The sequence below is a fragment of the Lithobates pipiens genome, unplaced genomic scaffold (genome assembly GCF_037356315.1).
Source record: "Lithobates pipiens isolate NorthernLeopardFrog02 unplaced genomic scaffold, aLitPip1_a1.2 Scaffold_3, whole genome shotgun sequence".
Classification (NCBI taxonomy): Eukaryota; Metazoa; Chordata; class Amphibia; order Anura; family Ranidae; genus Lithobates; species Lithobates pipiens.
This window is the reverse complement of record NW_027507790.1, coordinates 242002205-242019496: the sequence shown is the minus strand read 5'-3', so window position 1 is coordinate 242019496 and position 17292 is coordinate 242002205. Positions and strand designations below refer to the sequence as shown.

Here is a 17292-nt window from a genome sequence, read left to right as displayed (position 1 = left end):
ATAGAGAGCAAGCAAGACAGACCAAGCGAGACAGACATAGCGAGCGAGAGAGCGCGAGCCAGAGAGAGTGAGCCATATAGAGAGCGCGCGCCAGAGAGCGAGAGCAAGAGAGCGAGAGGGATCGCAAGAGAGCGAAAGACTAACGAAAGATCAAATAGTATGTAGACTTAGCGTTTACAAAATAAAAACTAAGAACAAAATTGATATTGAAAAGTGAAGGACAAAAATAACAAAATGGCACTAGCGCAAAAATATCCATAATAAGAATAAATATAAAAATGGACGAGATTTAAAAAATTAAATAAAGAGCAAGTGATAAATATAAATACCAAAAATTAGTTTGTAAAAAGCTTGATAATTGGACAAATAAAACCTGCAACATAGACAAGAAAGATAAAGATAAAAAAAAAAACAGAAAAAGAGAAAGAAAGATAAACAAACAATCGAGATTAATAACAATCAATAAAGGTGATAAATATTCAACATTGTAGATATATAATACACAATTCTGAATAGCTTGGTTTTGAAAAAGATCAAATCCAATTGTCTCTTCAATCTAGATAATAGGAAATAAAAAAAATAAAAAAAAATGATTATTATTTGTATAAACAAAATAAATGTTAAACTAAACAATATTAAAATTACCGTAACAGAAATATCCAGGCTACCTACCTTCAACAGAAAGCGAACCAATGTACTCAACGTCTGATAATCAAATAGGATTACGACCAGTATTACCTAAACATATATAAAAAAAAAAAGTGAGTTTAAATGAGTTTATTATACTTGTAAGATGATCACTTGTGTTAACATGAGAGCCAACTTCCTGAGATGTAATAAGTAGTTTCTGATGATGAAGAGAAGCAGTAAGTATGATAGATCCGTTACTTTTTTTGGAAATATTGAGCCTGACACTGAGTGAGCGGTGGTGAGCATGGTGGTGAGTGTTATTAAGTCGGAAGGTGGGTGGTAGCGAACTTGAAGGTGGGTGGTATTTATCGAGGAGGTTGTAGATAGCGATTGCCTTAGGTTAGTGGAAGTGTGTAGGAAGGTGATTGTTTAAGAACAAAAAACTTGATGGTACTGTGCATGGTGGTTGGCGTTTTTGAGCAAGGAGTTATTACTTAGGGAGATAGTGGTTGTTCTGTAGTTAACAAGGAGGTGGTTGGTGGTGATCATGGAGACGGGTGGTTTTGACCGGGTCGGTGGATGATATTGGGAAAACGGGGATATCTAAGGCCGATAATAGTAAGTGAGAAGACTAGTGGGTGGTACTAGGATACTGGGCGGTAGTGAGAGAGATGTTGGGTGGGAGTGAGAGAGATGCTGGGTGGGAGTGAGAAAGATGCTGGGTGACAGTGAGAGAGAGATGCTGGGTGACAGTGAGAGAGAGATGCTGGGTGACAGTGAGAGAGAGATGCTGGGTGACAGTGAGAGAGAGATGCTGGGTGACAGTGAGAGAGAGATGCTGGGTGACAGTGAGAGAGAGATGCTGGGTGGGAGTGAGAGAGATGCTGGGTGACAGTGAGAGAGAGATGCTGGGTGGGAGTGAGAGAGAGATGCTGGGTGGGAGTGAGAGAGAGATGCTGGGTGGGAGTGAGAGAGAGATGCTGGGTGGTTGTGAGAGAGAGATGCTGGGTGGGAGTGAGAGAGAGATGCTGGGTGGTTGTGAGAGAGAGATGCTGGGTGGGAGTGAGAGAGAGATGCTGGGTGGGAGTGAAAGAGAGATGCTGGGTGGGAGTGAGAGAGAGATGCTGGGTGGGAGTGAGAGAGAGATGCTGGGTGGGAGTGAAAGAGAGATGCTGGGTGGGAGTGAAAGAGAGATGCTGGGTGGGTTGTTGGGTGGGAGTGAGAGATATGCTGGGTGGGAGTGAGAGAGAGATGCTGGGTGGGAGTGAGAGAGAGATGCTGGGTGGGAGTGAGAGAGAGATGCTGGGTGGGAGTGAGAGAGAGATGCTGGGTGGTTGTGAGAGAGAGATGCTGGGTGGGAGTGAAAGAGAGAGATGCTGGGTGGGAGTGAAAGAGAGATGCTGGGTGGGAGTGAAAGAGAGATGCTGGGTGGGAGTGAAAGAGAGATGCTGGGTGGGAGTGAAAGAGAGATGCTGGGTGGGAGTGAAAGAGAGATGCTGGGTGGGAGTGAGAGAGAGATGCTGGGTGGGAGTGAGAGAGAGATGCTGGGTGGGAGTGAGAGAGAGATGCTGGGTGGGAGTGAGAGAGAGATGCTGGGTGGGAGTGAGAGAGAGATGCTGGGTGGGAGTGAGAGAGAGATGCTGGGTGGGAGTGAGAGAGAGATGCTGGGTGGGTTGTTGGGTGGGAGTGAGAGAGATGCTGGGTGGGAGTGAGAGAGATGCTGGGTGGGAGTGAAAGAGAGATGCTGGGTGGGAGTGAAAGAGAGATGCTGGGTGGGAGTGAAAGAGAGATGCTGGGTGGGAGTGAAAGAGAGATGCTGGGTGGGAGTGAAAGAGAGATGCTGGGTGGGAGTGAAAGAGAGATGCTGGGTGGGAGTGAGAGAGAGATGCTGGGTGGGAGTGAGAGAGAGATGCTGGGTGGGAGTGAGAGAGAGATGCTGGGTGGGAGTGAGAGAGAGATGCTGGGTGGGAGTGAGAGAGAGATGCTGGGTGGGTTGTTGGGTGGGAGTGAGAGATATGCTGGGTGGGAGTGAGAGAGAGATGCTGGGTGGGAGTGAGAGAGAGATGCTGGGTGGGAGTGAAAGAGAGATGCTGGGTGGGAGTGAAAGAGAGATGCTGGGTGGGAGTGAGAGAGAGATGCTGGGTGGGAGTGAAAGAGAGATGCTGGGTGGGTTGTTGGGTGGGAGTGAGAGATATGCTGGGTGGGAGTGAGAGAGAGATGCTGGGTGGGAGTGAGAGAGAGATGCTGGGTGGGAGTGAGAGAGAGAGATGCTGGGTGGGAGTGAGAGAGAGAGATGCTGGGTGGGAGTGAAAGAGAGATGCTGGGTGGGAGTGAAAGAGAGATGCTGGGTGGGAGTGAAAGAGAGATGCTGGGTGGGAGTGAAAGAGAGATGCTGGGTGGGAGTGAAAGAGAGATGCTGGGTGGGAGTGAAAGAGAGATGCTGGGTGGGAGTGAAAGAGAGATGCTGGGTGGGAGTGAGAGAGAGATGCTGGGTGGGAGTGAGAGAGAGATGCTGGGTGGGAGTGAGAGAGAGATGCTGGGTGGGAGTGAGAGAGAGATGCTGGGTGGGAGTGAGAGAGAGATGCTGGGTGGGAGTGAGAGAGAGATGCTGGGTGGGTTGTTGGGTGGGAGTGAGAGATATGCTGGGTGGGAGTGAGAGAGAGATGCTGGGTGGGAGTGAGAGAGAGATGCTGGGTGGGAGTGAAAGAGAGATGCTGGGTGGGAGTGAAAGAGAGATGCTGGGTGGGAGTGAGAGAGAGATGCTGGGTGGGAGTGAAAGAGAGATGCTGGGTGGGTTGTTGGGTGGGAGTGAGAGATATGCTGGGTGGGAGTGAGAGAGAGATGCTGCGTGGGAGTGAGAGAGAGATGCTGGGTGGGAGTGAGAGAGAGAGATGCTGGGTGGGAGTGAGAGAGAGAGATGCTGGGTGGGAGTGAGAGAGAGAGATGCTGGGTGGGAGTGAAAGAGAGATGCTGGGTGGGAGTGAAAGAGAGATGCTGGGTGGGAGTGAAAGAGAGATGCTGGGTGGGAGTGAAAGAGAGATGCTGGGTGGGAGTGAGAGAGAGATGCTGGGTGGGAGTGAGAGAGAGATGCTGGGTGGGAGTGAGAGAGAGATGCTGGGTGGGAGTGAGAGAGAGATGCTGGGTGGGAGTGAGAGAGAGATGCTGGGTGGGAGTGAGAGAGAGATGCTGGGTGGGTTGTTGGGTGGGAGTGAGAGATATGCTGGGTGGGAGTGAGAGAGAGATGCTGGGTGGGAGTGAGAGAGAGATGCTGGGTGGGAGTGAGAGAGAGATGCTGGGTGGGAGTGAGAGAGAGATGCTGGGTGGGAGTGAGAGAGAGATGCTGGGTGGGAGTGAGAGAGAGATGCTGGGTGGGAGTGAGAGAGAGATGCTGGGTGGGAGTGAGAGAGAGATGCTGGGTGGGAGTGAGAGAGAGAGATGCTGGGTGGGAGTGAGAGAGAGAGATGCTGGGTGGGAGTGAAAGAGAGATGCTGGGTGGGAGTGAAAGAGAGATGCTGGGTGGGAGTGAAAGAGAGATGCTGGGTGGGAGTGAAAGAGAGATGCTGGGTGGGAGTGAAAGAGAGATGCTGGGTGGGAGTGAAAGAGAGATGCTGGGTGGGAGTGAGAGAGAGATGCTGGGTGGGAGTGAGAGAGAGATGCTGGGTGGGAGTGAGAGAGAGATGCTGGGTGGGAGTGAGAGAGAGATGCTGGGTGGGAGTGAGAGAGAGATGCTGGGTGGGAGTGAGAGAGAGATGCTGGGTGGGTTGTTGGGTGGGAGTGAGAGATATGCTGGGTGGGAGTGAGAGAGAGATGCTGGGTGGGAGTGAGAGAGAGATGCTGGGTGGGAGTGAGAGAGAGATGCTGGGTGGGAGTGAGAGAGAGATGCTGGGTGGGAGTGAGAGAGAGATACTGGGTGGGTTGTTGGGTGGGAGTGAGAGAGATGCTGGGTGGGTTGTTGGGTGGGAGTGAGAGAGATGCTGGGTGGGAGTGAGAGCGATGCTGGGTGGTAGTGAGAGAGATAGGATGGATGAGAGTATGCAGGATGGTGGGTGGTTTGTGGGCAGGCTGGTGGGTGGGAGTGGACAGGCTGGTTGTGGGAAGGCTGGTGGGTGGGAGTAGGCAGGCTGGTGGGTGCGAGTATGCAGGATGGTGGGTGGTTTGTGGGCAGGCTGGTGGGTGGAAGTGGGCAGGCTGGTTGTGGGAAGGCTGGTGGGTGGGAGTGGGCAGGCTGGTTGTGGGAAGGCTGGTGGGTGGGAGTGGGCAGGCTGGTTGTGGGAAGGCTGGTGGGTGGGAGTGGGCAGGCTGGTGGGTGGGTGCGAGTAGGCAGGCTGGTGGGTGGGAGTGGGCAGGCTGGTGGGTGGGAGTGGGCAGGCTGGTGGGTGGGAGTGGGCAGGCGGGTGGGTGGGAGTGGGCAGGCGGGTGGGAGCGAGTATGCAGGATGGTGGGTGTGAGTAGGCAGGCTGGTGGGTGGGAGTAGGCAGGTGGGTTGTGTGTTAGGCCGGTGGGTGGGAGCAATTCTACAGGATGGTGGGTGGGAGTAGGCAGGCTGGTGGGTGGTTTATGGGCAGGCTGGTGGGTGGGAGTGGGCAGGCTGGTGGGTGGTAGTGGGCAGGCCGGTTGTGGGAAGGCTGGTGGGTGATAGTGGGCAGGCTGGTTGTGGGAAGGCTGGTGGGTGGGAGTGGGCAGGCTGGTTGTGGGAAGGCTGGTGGGTGGGAGTGGGCAGGCTGGTTGTGGGAAGGCTGGTGGGTGGGAGTGGGCAGGCTGGTGGGTGGGTGCGAGTAGGCAGGCTGGTGGGTGGTTTATGGGCAGGCTGGTGGGTGGGAGTGGGCAGGCTGGTGGGTGGTAGTGGGCAGGCTGGTTGTGTGAAGGCTGGTGGGTGGGAGTGGGCAGGCTGGTGGGTGGGTGCGAGTAGGCAGGCTGGTGGGTGGGAGTGGGCAGGCTGGTGGGTGGGAGTGGGCAGGCTGGTGGGTGGGAGTGGGCAGGCGGGTGGGTGGGAGTGGGCAGGCAGGTGGGTGGTAGTGGGCAGGCTGGTTGTGGGAAGGCTGGTGGGTGGGAGTGGGCAGGCTGGTTGTGGGAAGGCTGGTGGGTGGGAGTGGGCAGGCTGGTTGTGGGAAGGCTGGTGGGTGGGAGTGGGCAGGCTGGTGGGTGGGTGCGAGTAGGCAGGCTGGTGGGTGGGAGTGGGCAGGCTGGTGGGTGGGAGTGGGCAGGCTGGTGGGTGGGAGTGGGCAGGCGGGTGGGTGGGAGTGGGCAGGCGGGTGGGAGCGAGTATGCAGGATGGTGGGTGTGAGTAGGCAGGCTGGTGAGTGGGAGTAGGCAGGTGGGTTGTGTGTTAGGCCGGTGGGTGGGAGCAATTCTGCAGGATGGTGGGTGGGAGTAGGCAGGCTGGTGGGTGGTTTATGGGCAGGCTGGTGGGTGGGAGTGGGCAGGCTGGTTGTGGGAAGGCTGGTGGGTGGGAGTGGGCAGGCTGGTGGGTGGGTGGGTGCGAGTAGGCAGGCTGGTGGGTGGTTTGAGGGAAGGATGGTGGGTGGGGAGTCGGTAGGCTGGCGGGTGGGAGTAGGCAGGATGGCGGCTGGGAGTAGGCAGGCTGGTAAATGGCAGTGGGCAGGATAGAAAAAATAAATAAATGTATAAATAAATTATTAAATAAATACCGTTCAATTGACGAAATTTCTTATTTTTTCACCAAAAATTCGACAGTCACAGAAGAGACTACTAAGAAAATTAATTCTGAAATATAAAATAAAATAAAAAAAAAATTAAAAAAAATATTATTAAATCAATAAATAAATAAATAAATGAAAAAAAAAAATATTTCTTAACATTCAAACAGTAACATGGAATTGCTTTTTTTTTTTTTTTATAATACAAAGGCAAGTAAATGTGATGCAATTAAATTAATTAAATGATATGGAGACTGAAAAAAAAAAAAATACCAAAAAATAAATAAATAAAAGATTAAAAAAATGAATACACCAGAATTAAAAAGATTTATTAATTACCTTTTGTAGTTGTAAGATTGCTGCTGCAGAATCGATAGTCGGTAGTTGGATAGATAAGTGGAGATAGTCGGTGGAGCCCCTCGACGCACGTCCTTCACCTATCCAGATCACTCAGTCTCTGCTAACAAAGGGATTCCCAAATCGAATATGGCGCCAATTTACACATGCAATCGCGTCACTTCCGGTCTCGAAATAACGCGATTGTAGCCCTCGGTGATGCCCAAGGCATCCTGGGAAATGGTGTCATACTTCTCCCAGGAGCCTCAGCGAGCCGGGCTGCCGAGGGAAGTGACGTTCTTAGCCCGGGCAATGGAAGAGGCAGATTTCGTGGGACCACCTAGCAACCGCAAGAAATAGGTAAGTAAAAATTTTTTTATTATCCAATTAATTTTAAGTAGAACATTTGATGCACATACGAGTTAGGTTATATTTTTGGTGGCAACACCACTTTAAGTCGCAGTCTGATAAAAAACGCAGATCGGCGGCATTACTAGTAAAAGAAAAAAATATATATAATAAAAATGTCATAAATCTATCCCCCATTTTGTAGGCACCATAACTTTTTCACAAACCAATCAATATACGCTTATTGAGATTTTTTTTACCAAAAATATGTAGAAGAATACATATCGGCCTAAACATTTTTTTTTTATATAAAATGTTGGAAATTTATTATAGCAAAAAGTAAAACATATTGTGTTTTTTTTTTCTTCAAATATGTCACTCTTTTTTTGTTTATAGCACAAAAAACCCCCCCAAAAAAACGCAGAGGTGATCAAATACCACCAAAAAAAAGCTCTATTTGTGGGAAAAAAAAAGGACGTCAATTTTGTTTGGGTGCAACGTCGCATGAGCGTGCAATTAATTAAAGCGACGCAGTGCCGAATCGCAAAAAATGGCCTGGTCATTGAGCAGCCAAATCTTCCGTGGCTGAAACAGGTAAAGTATATATTTACCTTTAACAAACATTCTTCCCAGCACCCCTCCCTATCCCCTCTCAACACCAACCCCAGTAGGGCCGTACATACTTCCTCCAATGGCTACAGCCTTCCATGCTATCTGTAGCCCAGAACATAAAAGTCTAACGTTGGGTTGCCTGCGTCTGTGCTCATAGACTCAAATAGGATTTTTTCTGACCTATAAACAGGTCTGGGTTAGTTAACCACTTAAGTACTGGAAGGATTTACCCCCTTAATGAATAGGCCATTTTTTGCGATACGGCACTACGTCATTTTAATAGACAATTGCGCGGTCATGCAACGTTGTACACAAACTAAATTTGTGTCCTTTTTTCCCCACAAATAGAGTTTTCTTTTGGTGGTATTTGATCACCTCTGCGGTTTTTATTTTTTACTCTATAAACAAAAAAAGAGACAATTTTGAAAAAAAAAGCAATATTTTTTACTTTTTACTGTAATAAATGTCCAATAAAAATATATAAATGAACAAATTTCTTCCTCAGTTTAGGCCGATAAAAATCGCAAAAAGCGTATATTGATTGGTTTGCGCAAAAGTTATAGTGTCTACAAAATAGGGGATAGATTTTAATTTTGTAGATGTTATAACTTTTGCGCAAACCAATCATACGCTTTTTGTGATTTTTTTTTTTTTTTTTACCAAAAATATGTAGAAGAATACATATCGGCCTAAACTGAGGAAATATTTGTTTTTTTATAAATTTTTTAGGGTATTTATAATAGCAAAATGTAAAAAATATAGCTTTTTTTCTATATGGTAAACAAATTCCACCAAAAGAAAGCTCTATTTGTGGGGGAAAAAAGGACGTCAATTTTGTTTTGGTGTAACGTCGCATGACCACGCAATTAAAACGATGCTGTGCCGAATCACAAAAAGTACTCTGGTCAGGAAGGGGGTAAATTCTTCCAGGACAGAAGCAGTTAAAAACTCCAAAAACTACCCTAACTCTATCTACTCAATAAAATAATAATTTTGCCAAAATCTATTTTTTTTTGTCAAAGGGGCTGGGTGAAAAATTACAAGATGAACAGGTACTGCATCCAATCAGATGCAGGCACTGTTTCGGTTTTCTGAAATCCGTCAGTGCTGGCTGTCAGAATATAATGGATCACATTAGGAAATGAATCCGTGTAGCAGCCACAACCTTTGCTATGCGGCCTTGATTTATTGGATTTACCAGTTACCTTCTTTTGGCCTGCTCTTTCACGTCTAGGGGTTCCCAGGGTTGATACCCAACAACTTGAACGCTGACACAGATGAAGTCCTCTTTAAAGGGTTTTATTTTGCAATGTTAACTTCCAAACAACACAGTCTTTTAGGGAACAGAGGGCATGGGTAAAGAACTCAGGCACCTTGAACTGCAGGCCTAGCAAAGTCTCTAATTCCACCCAGAGAGTAGCCACTCGCAGCTGGGTACTTCAAGGCTGAATAGATCTCTAGCCAGAGATCATGGCAGTCAGCACATTGACTCAAAACTTGAAACAGTCCTGTGAACGTGGACAAGTTGTAACCAAGGGGGAACAGGAACCTTTTCCTCAGTACCTGGAACGTTTCCCGTCTCCTCAATGGCACCGGAAAAGCGTGAATTCGTCAATGTCCTTCCCAACTCAGTAACCAGGCACTTCCCAGGATGCCACTTGCTGGCCCTCCTCTGAAGACTCCTCCCCCGGTCACTTCCACGAGCTGTGGTGCCTCTCCAAGCCGAGAGCACACCCAGACACCTTGAATCCTCCCTCAGTTACTGCGCCTTGGACCAGCCGGGTCCGAGACTCGGGAACAGACAGATTCCTACCCCAGACCAGACGGGTCTATCAGGGGCCTTCCACAGGAACATGTTGCGGGGTGTCGAACACCCCGTGACCGGGACCCCTCATGGGGCTACCCCGGTCCTGGAACCAACAGACCAAACGGGTCTCACAAACTCCTCTCTCAAAACACGTGACCCACAACTGTTAAGTACCCCTTCCCAGACTCCTCAGCGGGCCCCGGCACTCCCACTGATTGGTTCCGAGAAGGTTGATACCTAAACATCCAACCAGACCTGGTTCTGGCCTGTCATGTGCACCTCATCGTGCACGTAACCAGGCAGAACTTCCAAACACAGCCTGGCCAGACTGGTGTTAAGGCCTACCTACTCAAATAACCATCAGAACCCCTACTGTTCTGAGGCAAAAACTAAATTTACATGCGTATGACATTTTGTCCAAAATGTCATCCGCTACATCCGTATGTGCTATTTAGCATGGCTGGAGAATTCTGTTATGCCCCGTACACACGGTCAGAATTTCCAACAGAAAAAGTCTGATGGGAGCTTTTCATTTTATATTCCGACCATGTGTATGCCCAATCGGACTTTTTACATCAAAAATTCAGACGGACTTAGATAGGGAACATATTCTATATTTTTCAGACGAAAACAAATCCTATTGGGAAAACTGCTCATCTGTATGCTGTTCCGACGTACCAAAAATTACGCATACTCTGAAGCAAGTACAGGACGGAAGCGCTCGGTCTGGTAAAACTAGCGTTCATATTGGAGTTAGCGCATTCCTCATGCTGCTAATTCTGTGATCTTTTAATACAGCGCATTCTTTTCTTCTGTATAATGCTACAAGAATGAAGTTGTTTTGCTGCTGATATTCACACAGAGTTCAAACAAACGTATTTCTTTATTATTTCTCGTGATCGCATGAATAATATAATAATAATGAATAATCTCCATAATAATGTTTAGAATTTTTTTTATAGTAATTTTTTTATTTCATAAAGATCTCTTTTTTTTTGGATTATTGAAAAATTATTTTCTAGTGATCTCTATATATAATTTTTTTTGTGTGTGTCAAGTTACCACAATAACATTCATTTTTTTTTTTTTTTATCTTTATTTAAATTTTTCATTTAAGTTGCGTACAAAACATAATCAAGTATTAAAAGAAAACCATAGGACCAAAATACATTCATGCCCTTCAATTTTTCACACAATAACATTCTTATCATGTATTTTTTAACCTCAAGGAGGTTGGTGTCCCTTGTTGTGAAAAGCACGAGTCTGAAAAGTGCGAATCGTCTCTCAACAAACTTCTTCTAACACGAGATAAACACGAGATTAGCAGAAGGAGCCCAAAGGGTGGCGCACGAGCTTTTGAACTTTATAGTCTTGTCGGACCTGGTGTACGTCACCGCATACTAGACGGTCAAACTTTGGTGTGATCGTGTGTAGGCAAGTCCGTTTCGCGGAACTCTGTCGGAACGCCGTCGGAACTCCGTCGAAAAGTCCTTCAGAGTTCAGTCTGACGAGAAGTCCGCTCGTGTGTATGCGGCATTAGAACATGTTTCAAATCTTTCCGATGGACTCGAGTCTGGTCGAAAAATTTGTTTGTCTGTATGCTAGTCCGACGGAGAAAAAAACGGCGCTAGGGCAGCTATTGGCTACTTTCTATGAACGTCCTTGTTCTAGTCCGGTCATACTTCATCACGTATGAATCCATCGGACTTTGGTGTGATTGTGTGTGGCCAACCTTGGTATTGAACTTCCGTTTTATAGTCCCGTCATGCGTGTTATAAGTCACCGTGTTCTTGACAGTTGGAATTTGGTGTGACCGTGTGTATGCAAGACAGCTTCAGCGAAATTCCATCAGAATGCCGTCGAAAAAAACCTTCAGAGTTTATTCTGACGGGAAAACTGGTCGCGTGTACAGGGCATTAGATTTCTACACGTGTATGGCCAGCTTTGTTACCAAAATAATCACATGACATAAGGGGAGGAGCTTGTATAGAAGGTTGTCATCATTTACGTGTGCCTGGGGAGATGGGATGACCCACATCGTACCACTAACACTTTTGCAGCAACAGGATAGCAGGCGCCCCCTCTGGTTTGTCTGCAGGTGCCTCAGCTGACAAAGCCAACATTTTGGAACCGCTTTCGTCAGAAAAAAAATATCCAATTCAGAAGGTAGAAAATACTCCAAGTCATAAATGAGTTAATATAAATGCAAGGACGATTTATTAATAAAGAGTAAAAAAAAAAAAAAAAAGCGGAAACAACACTAAACGGGCATGGCTCTCCTTTCAAGATAAGAACACAGATCCACTCAAGAAAGAATATCTAAAGAAGGACTGAAATGCATTTAACATTTAATGCTGATTCTGCTGCTAGTTCTTGGATCAAACAGATTACATGATACAGACACATTACTTTAATCACAGTACAAGCCGCAATTCAAAGAACAAATGATCCCAGAGTATTTGTTGTACTATATGCGTTGCGGGCAGCATAATATCCCTGGAAAGCCTAAGAATTATTCCTGGTAGACTGTGCTTCAAACCCAGATGTATTAAAGCCGTGTTCTCTCTCTTTTTTATATAGCTTAGTGTTATGATACTCCACTTAAATTTAACTCTGCTTTATATCCCAAATAACTAATCATCATTAAGAAGAACTCCAGCAAGTGCTCTTCTAAGGCAGTGTTTCTCAAAGTCTGCAAGACTTGGGCCCAGTATTAAAACAAAAAAAAAAAAAAAAAAACATCCCTGCCCCAACAATAAAAAAAAAGGGGGGGGGGGAGTAACAACAGTGCCACCATTAGAAATCATGGTGTCCGCCTGGAAAGGCCCCCCAATGTCTTTCCATAGACTTCCCACACCTTGCAACCCCACATTCTGTGTCCCCCCGCTCCCCACACTCTGCATCCCCTCTTACATCTCACTCTGCACCCCCTGAATCACCCCAACTCAACCTCCAACCTCACATTCTGCAACCCCCACTACCTCCCCATTCTGCATCCTACAGTGTTTGATTACTTTAGCCTGATCAATGCTTCACAGGCTGCTGATCTGGTTATTCCCCCATGTATCTCTTGTATCTACACTACATTGTCAAAAGTATCGGGGCTCCTGCTTTTAAATGCACATGAACTTTAATGGCATCCTAGTCTTCGTCTGTAGGGTTCAAAATTAAGTTGGCCCACCCTTTGCAGCTATGACAGCTTCAACTTTTCTGGGAAGCCTGACCACAAGGTTTAGGAGTGTATCTATGGGAATGTTTGAACATTCTTCCAGAAATGCATTTGTGAGATCAGGCACTGATGTGGACGAGAAGACCTGGCATGCAGTCACACTCTAATTCATCCCAAAGGTTTTCTTTTGGGTTGAGGTCAGCACTCTGTGTAGGCCAGTCAAGTTCCTCCACTTCAAACTCACTCATTCATGTCTTTATGGACTTTGCTTTGTGTACCAGTCCAAATCATTTGGTGGAGGGGGGATTATGGTGTGGGGTTGTTTTTCAGGGGTTGGATATCAGTGCTAAAGCCAATCCCAGAAGTACAATTTCTGCAACTCAGCCCACATCCTGTGATGACACTCCTTCAATATCCTTTTGAACCACACAAGTGTAGGCAAGCCTAGGTTAGGTACCTTAATTTGAGTAACCACTCGCTTACCTTGTATAATGCACTAGTATTCTTTATAAGAGTCTTTGCAGAATTGTTGTGTAGCGGTCTCCCCCACATCCAAGGGTCTGATGGTTACCCCAAGAGCCAGGGAGAACTGACATTCCTCCTCGGGGTGCAGATTACTAGGCATAATGGGTGTGGTGCACGGTGGAAAGATTGGGCTCTTGTAAAAATGAACAAAGAGTTTTATTTCTCTTAACAGGAACAGTGGGGGAGAGGGTTAGGGCACAGGATACCCTTAGGCAAATTAAAATGCAATTAGGCAAACTCTGCAGACTAAAATAGTATTAGGCAGTAATACAGAAAAGGGGGCCTTTAAGCTGAATGCAGCAATCTGTATCTTGTAGCAACTGCTGTTTTCTATAGCAACAACTTCTCTCACAGTATCCTACTGTAGATCTTCCAGTTTAACTCACAGTATCCCCCTGCAGATCTACCAGCTTAACTCACAGTATCCCACTGTAGATCCTTAAAGAGGAAGTAAACCCTGATGAGTTCACTTCCTCTTTCATTCCCTGCAAAGGTAAAGCATAATGGACTACTGTGCATCGCATAGTAGGCCATTATATGTCACTTACCTGACACAGGAGCCAGCGAAGTCACCGCTGTCCCCTGTAGTCCAGCGCATCCATCTTTTCGGTGGGGTCTTGCAGATGACGTCACTCCCGCGCATGCGCACGGGAGCCGACACGCGCGGCAGCTCTGTTGTTGGAAATGCCGCACTCAGTGCGCCTGCGCGCCGCTGTCTACGGCGCATGCACCGTAGACAGCGGTGCCTGTCTTCGGACAAATATCTCCTAAACCGTATAGGTTTAGGAGATATTTCTTGGACCTACAGGTAAGCCTTAATCTAGGCTTACCTGTAGGTCAAAGTGGTTTGTAAGGGTTTACAACCACTTTAAGCTCAGCTAGACTTCTTGGACTCTTGGACACTTTAAGCTAGACTTCTTGGACTCTCAGCTACCTGCTGGATCCCTCGAGCTTCACCCACAGCTAACTCTGTTCGGGACCAGGGTGCTACAGTTGCATAAACAGATACTGTAAATCAGTCTTTGGCACAAATATATGAAGAGTGATGCAGAAGTGCACAGTCCCAGTTTTTCACTGAGGATGGCTTCAGCTAGCAGGTTGACATTCCTTCATGGAATGTATCTAGAATAATTTTACACATCTCTGATTCAACCACTGAGGAGCCTGTCCTGAGCTGTCCCTGCTCCACAGGACTCTGTCCCTACACTTTGAACTGTCCCATACAAGTGGATTCCTGTCCCTTATTTATTAGCAGAATATGTCCTGGCTTCAGAGGGAGTAAACAATGCTCCATCGTTGGTATTAGGCAGAGTAATAATGCTCTATAATCAATCAATTAGAGGAGTAGTGCCCCATCATTGATGTCAGTGGGAGGAATAGTACCCCATCGTTGGTATCAATTGCAGGAATAGTACACCACCATGGCTATCAGTGGGAGGAATGTCACCCCATCATTGGTATCAGTGGGAGGAATAATGCCCAATCACTTGCGTCAGTGGGAAGAATAGTGCCTCACCATTGGTATTAGTTGGAGGAATAGTTCCTCATCATTGGTATCAGTGAGAGGTATAGTGCTCAATCATTGTGTCATTGAGAGGTATCATGCCCCATCATTGGTGTCATTGAGAGGTATAGTGCCCCATCATTGGTGTCAGTGAGAGGTATATTGCCCCATCATTGGTGTCAGTGAGAGGTATAGTGCCCCATCATTGGTGTCAGTGAGAGGAATAGTGCTCCATTTTGTCAGTGGTAGGAACTTTGCCCCACCGTTGCTGACATTGGGGGGGGGGGGGAATAATGCTCCAAGGGCCGGATAAAGCAAACAAAGGGCCCTGGGCTGCAGTTTGGAGACCGCTGGTATAGAGAGAGGGTTATAACCTTCATCAGTTATTTTGCCATCTGTACCCCATTGGGGAGATTTTTCTTCATGCCCTGTCCCATAGCCAAAACAGAAATTGAGAAGAAATCCCCCCAAAGTGAAGAAATCCCTGATTGTCACCACAACTAGTGTCCCCATTGGCAGATTTCCCATCTATTACTGTTTTAGTGGCAACCCAAAATTTAGGATTTTTTCACTTTGAAATGATAATGGTAAACTTGGCAAATAGAGAGGTTGAATCTCGCTGATGGGGACACGGAGAGCAACAAATAAATAAAAAAACAGAAAGGTATTCCAATCCCTCCAAAACCCCCAAAAAAGTTTTGCCTTTAGTTATACTTTAAAAATAAATAAATAAACAAATAAACACATTTACTTAAAACTCATTGTAGTTTCCCTTTAAAAGTTTTGAATGCCAAATAAATCTTTGTGCCCAGAGTTTAATTTTCAATTTTGATTTCAGCCTACCTTTAATTTCTATGGCAACATTGGAAGTGATGAGGAATTAGTGCTGCTGCTTCAATATGTGTTTGAAGCGGAGGTAAATTAATATTAATGCAAAGCAACTTTAATGTCGGGAACAGAAGTTTATCTAGGCTTGAAATTATCGTTGTTTGTTTAAACCTTAAAGTGATCAGCTGGTGAGCGCTGGGTTAAAATGCTCACTAAGACTCTTTCCCTTATTAATTAGCATGCGTCCACTCCGCCAGATCCAGTGCCCAAACTTCATTTGTTATGTTCAGCCAAATGCATGAATAGCTTTTGAGTAATTATTTCCCAACATCATCTAATACCTCTCCGCACATCAATTAAAATCCTCTTTTACAAGGAACTGCAGTTTGTTTGAGATCAAATGCCTAGTCCAAAGCTATATCAATCATGTAGAGCTAATTAGCGGGCCTACTTTTTATCATTTGCTTTATTGCATTATTCTATTATACACTTCCTAATGAAACCAATTGAACAATTTAAAAAAAAAATCTTTGTTCAACTATTTTAAAGGCTTAAAGGCGAGGTACATTACAGAGTCAAGCTTCTGCTTTTATTTCTGGGCAATAAAAAAAAAAATGAAGGATATTTTGAATGGTTAATAAAGATATCTACAAAAGGTACATATTGTGCAGTTTGATCAGCGCTGTGAAGTTTAAATGACGTGAAGTAAGATGGGTTTTTTTTTCTGATGACGAAGATCTGTTGAAAATCTGCTGAAAATCAATTGACTGATTGTTTTTTCCCTAAATATACCTTCAAGGTAAACTGTATACATTTCAACATTTTAGGAAATTTGTTTTCCGAAAATTCCTTGTAAAATTTCTTAAAATTTACTTGTAGATAGAAAAATTTATTTTAATAAATGAGAAAAAGGTTTATTTCTTTGAAATTACTGTTTTTTATGACACAGGGTTGATAGGCTGTTCGCTTTGCAAAAGAATTTATCTTCTACGATGCATACAACCACCTTGATTAAATTAACTTCACATTAGAAGCCCCCCTTCACATCAGAGGTTCCCGTATCACATCGGAGGTTCCAGTATCATGTCAGAGGTCCCCCATCATGTAAAAGGTTCCCCATCACATCAAAGTCCCCCCTTCGCATCAGATGTTCCTGTATCATCTCAGAGGTCCTCCATCATCTCAGAGGTCCCCCAATCCCACCAAAGTCCTCTCTTTACATCAGAGTTTCCTGTATAATGTTAGAGTTCCCCCCATCATGTCAGAGTTCCCCCATCACTTCAAAATCCTCCCTTCACATTAGAGGCTCCGGTATAATTTTTAGAGGTCCTCTATTATGTCAGAGGTTCCCCATCACATTAAAGTCCTCCCTTCACATCGGAGGTTCCTGTATAATGTCAGAGGTCTCCCATCATGTCAGAGTTCCCTCCATCACGTCAAAGTCCTCCCTTCACATCAGAAGTTCCTGTATCATTTCAGAGGTCCTCCATCATGTCAGAGTTCCCTCCATCATGTCAAAGTCCTCCCTTCACATCGGAGGTTCCTGTATCATGTCAGAGGTCCCCATCATGTCAGAGTTCCCCCCATCACATCAAAGTCCCCCCTTCACATCGGAAGTTCCCCCGTCACATCAGAAGTCCCCATCATGCCAGAGGTCCCCCATCACAAAGGCCCACCATCATATCAGAGCCACAAAAGAAAAAATGCAGTGCTATCTATGTGTGATGATGCATAAATAAGTTACATAAATAATGACATACACCTGTGATGGATACCCCACTTACAACCTACTAAGTTGTATATACAGCAAGCATAACTGAAACTTGTAAAAAAACATAATTTATTAATTTATATATAGTGAGGCATAGTGGGGACA

General features: G+C 45.8%; 1 long non-coding RNA gene across 1 annotated transcript; it reads right to left on the bottom strand.

Moving 5' to 3' along the window:
- Positions 1-414: 414 nt before the first annotated feature.
- LOC143941053 (uncharacterized) lies at positions 415-6735 on the bottom strand. The gene is made up of 4 exons (XR_013263975.1): positions 6627-6735; positions 6279-6354; positions 673-738; positions 415-556 (listed from the first exon to the last, which is right to left on the bottom strand). It is a non-coding gene; the product is annotated as an uncharacterized LOC143941053 (long non-coding RNA).
- Between the last annotated feature and the right edge of the window lie 10557 nt (positions 6736-17292).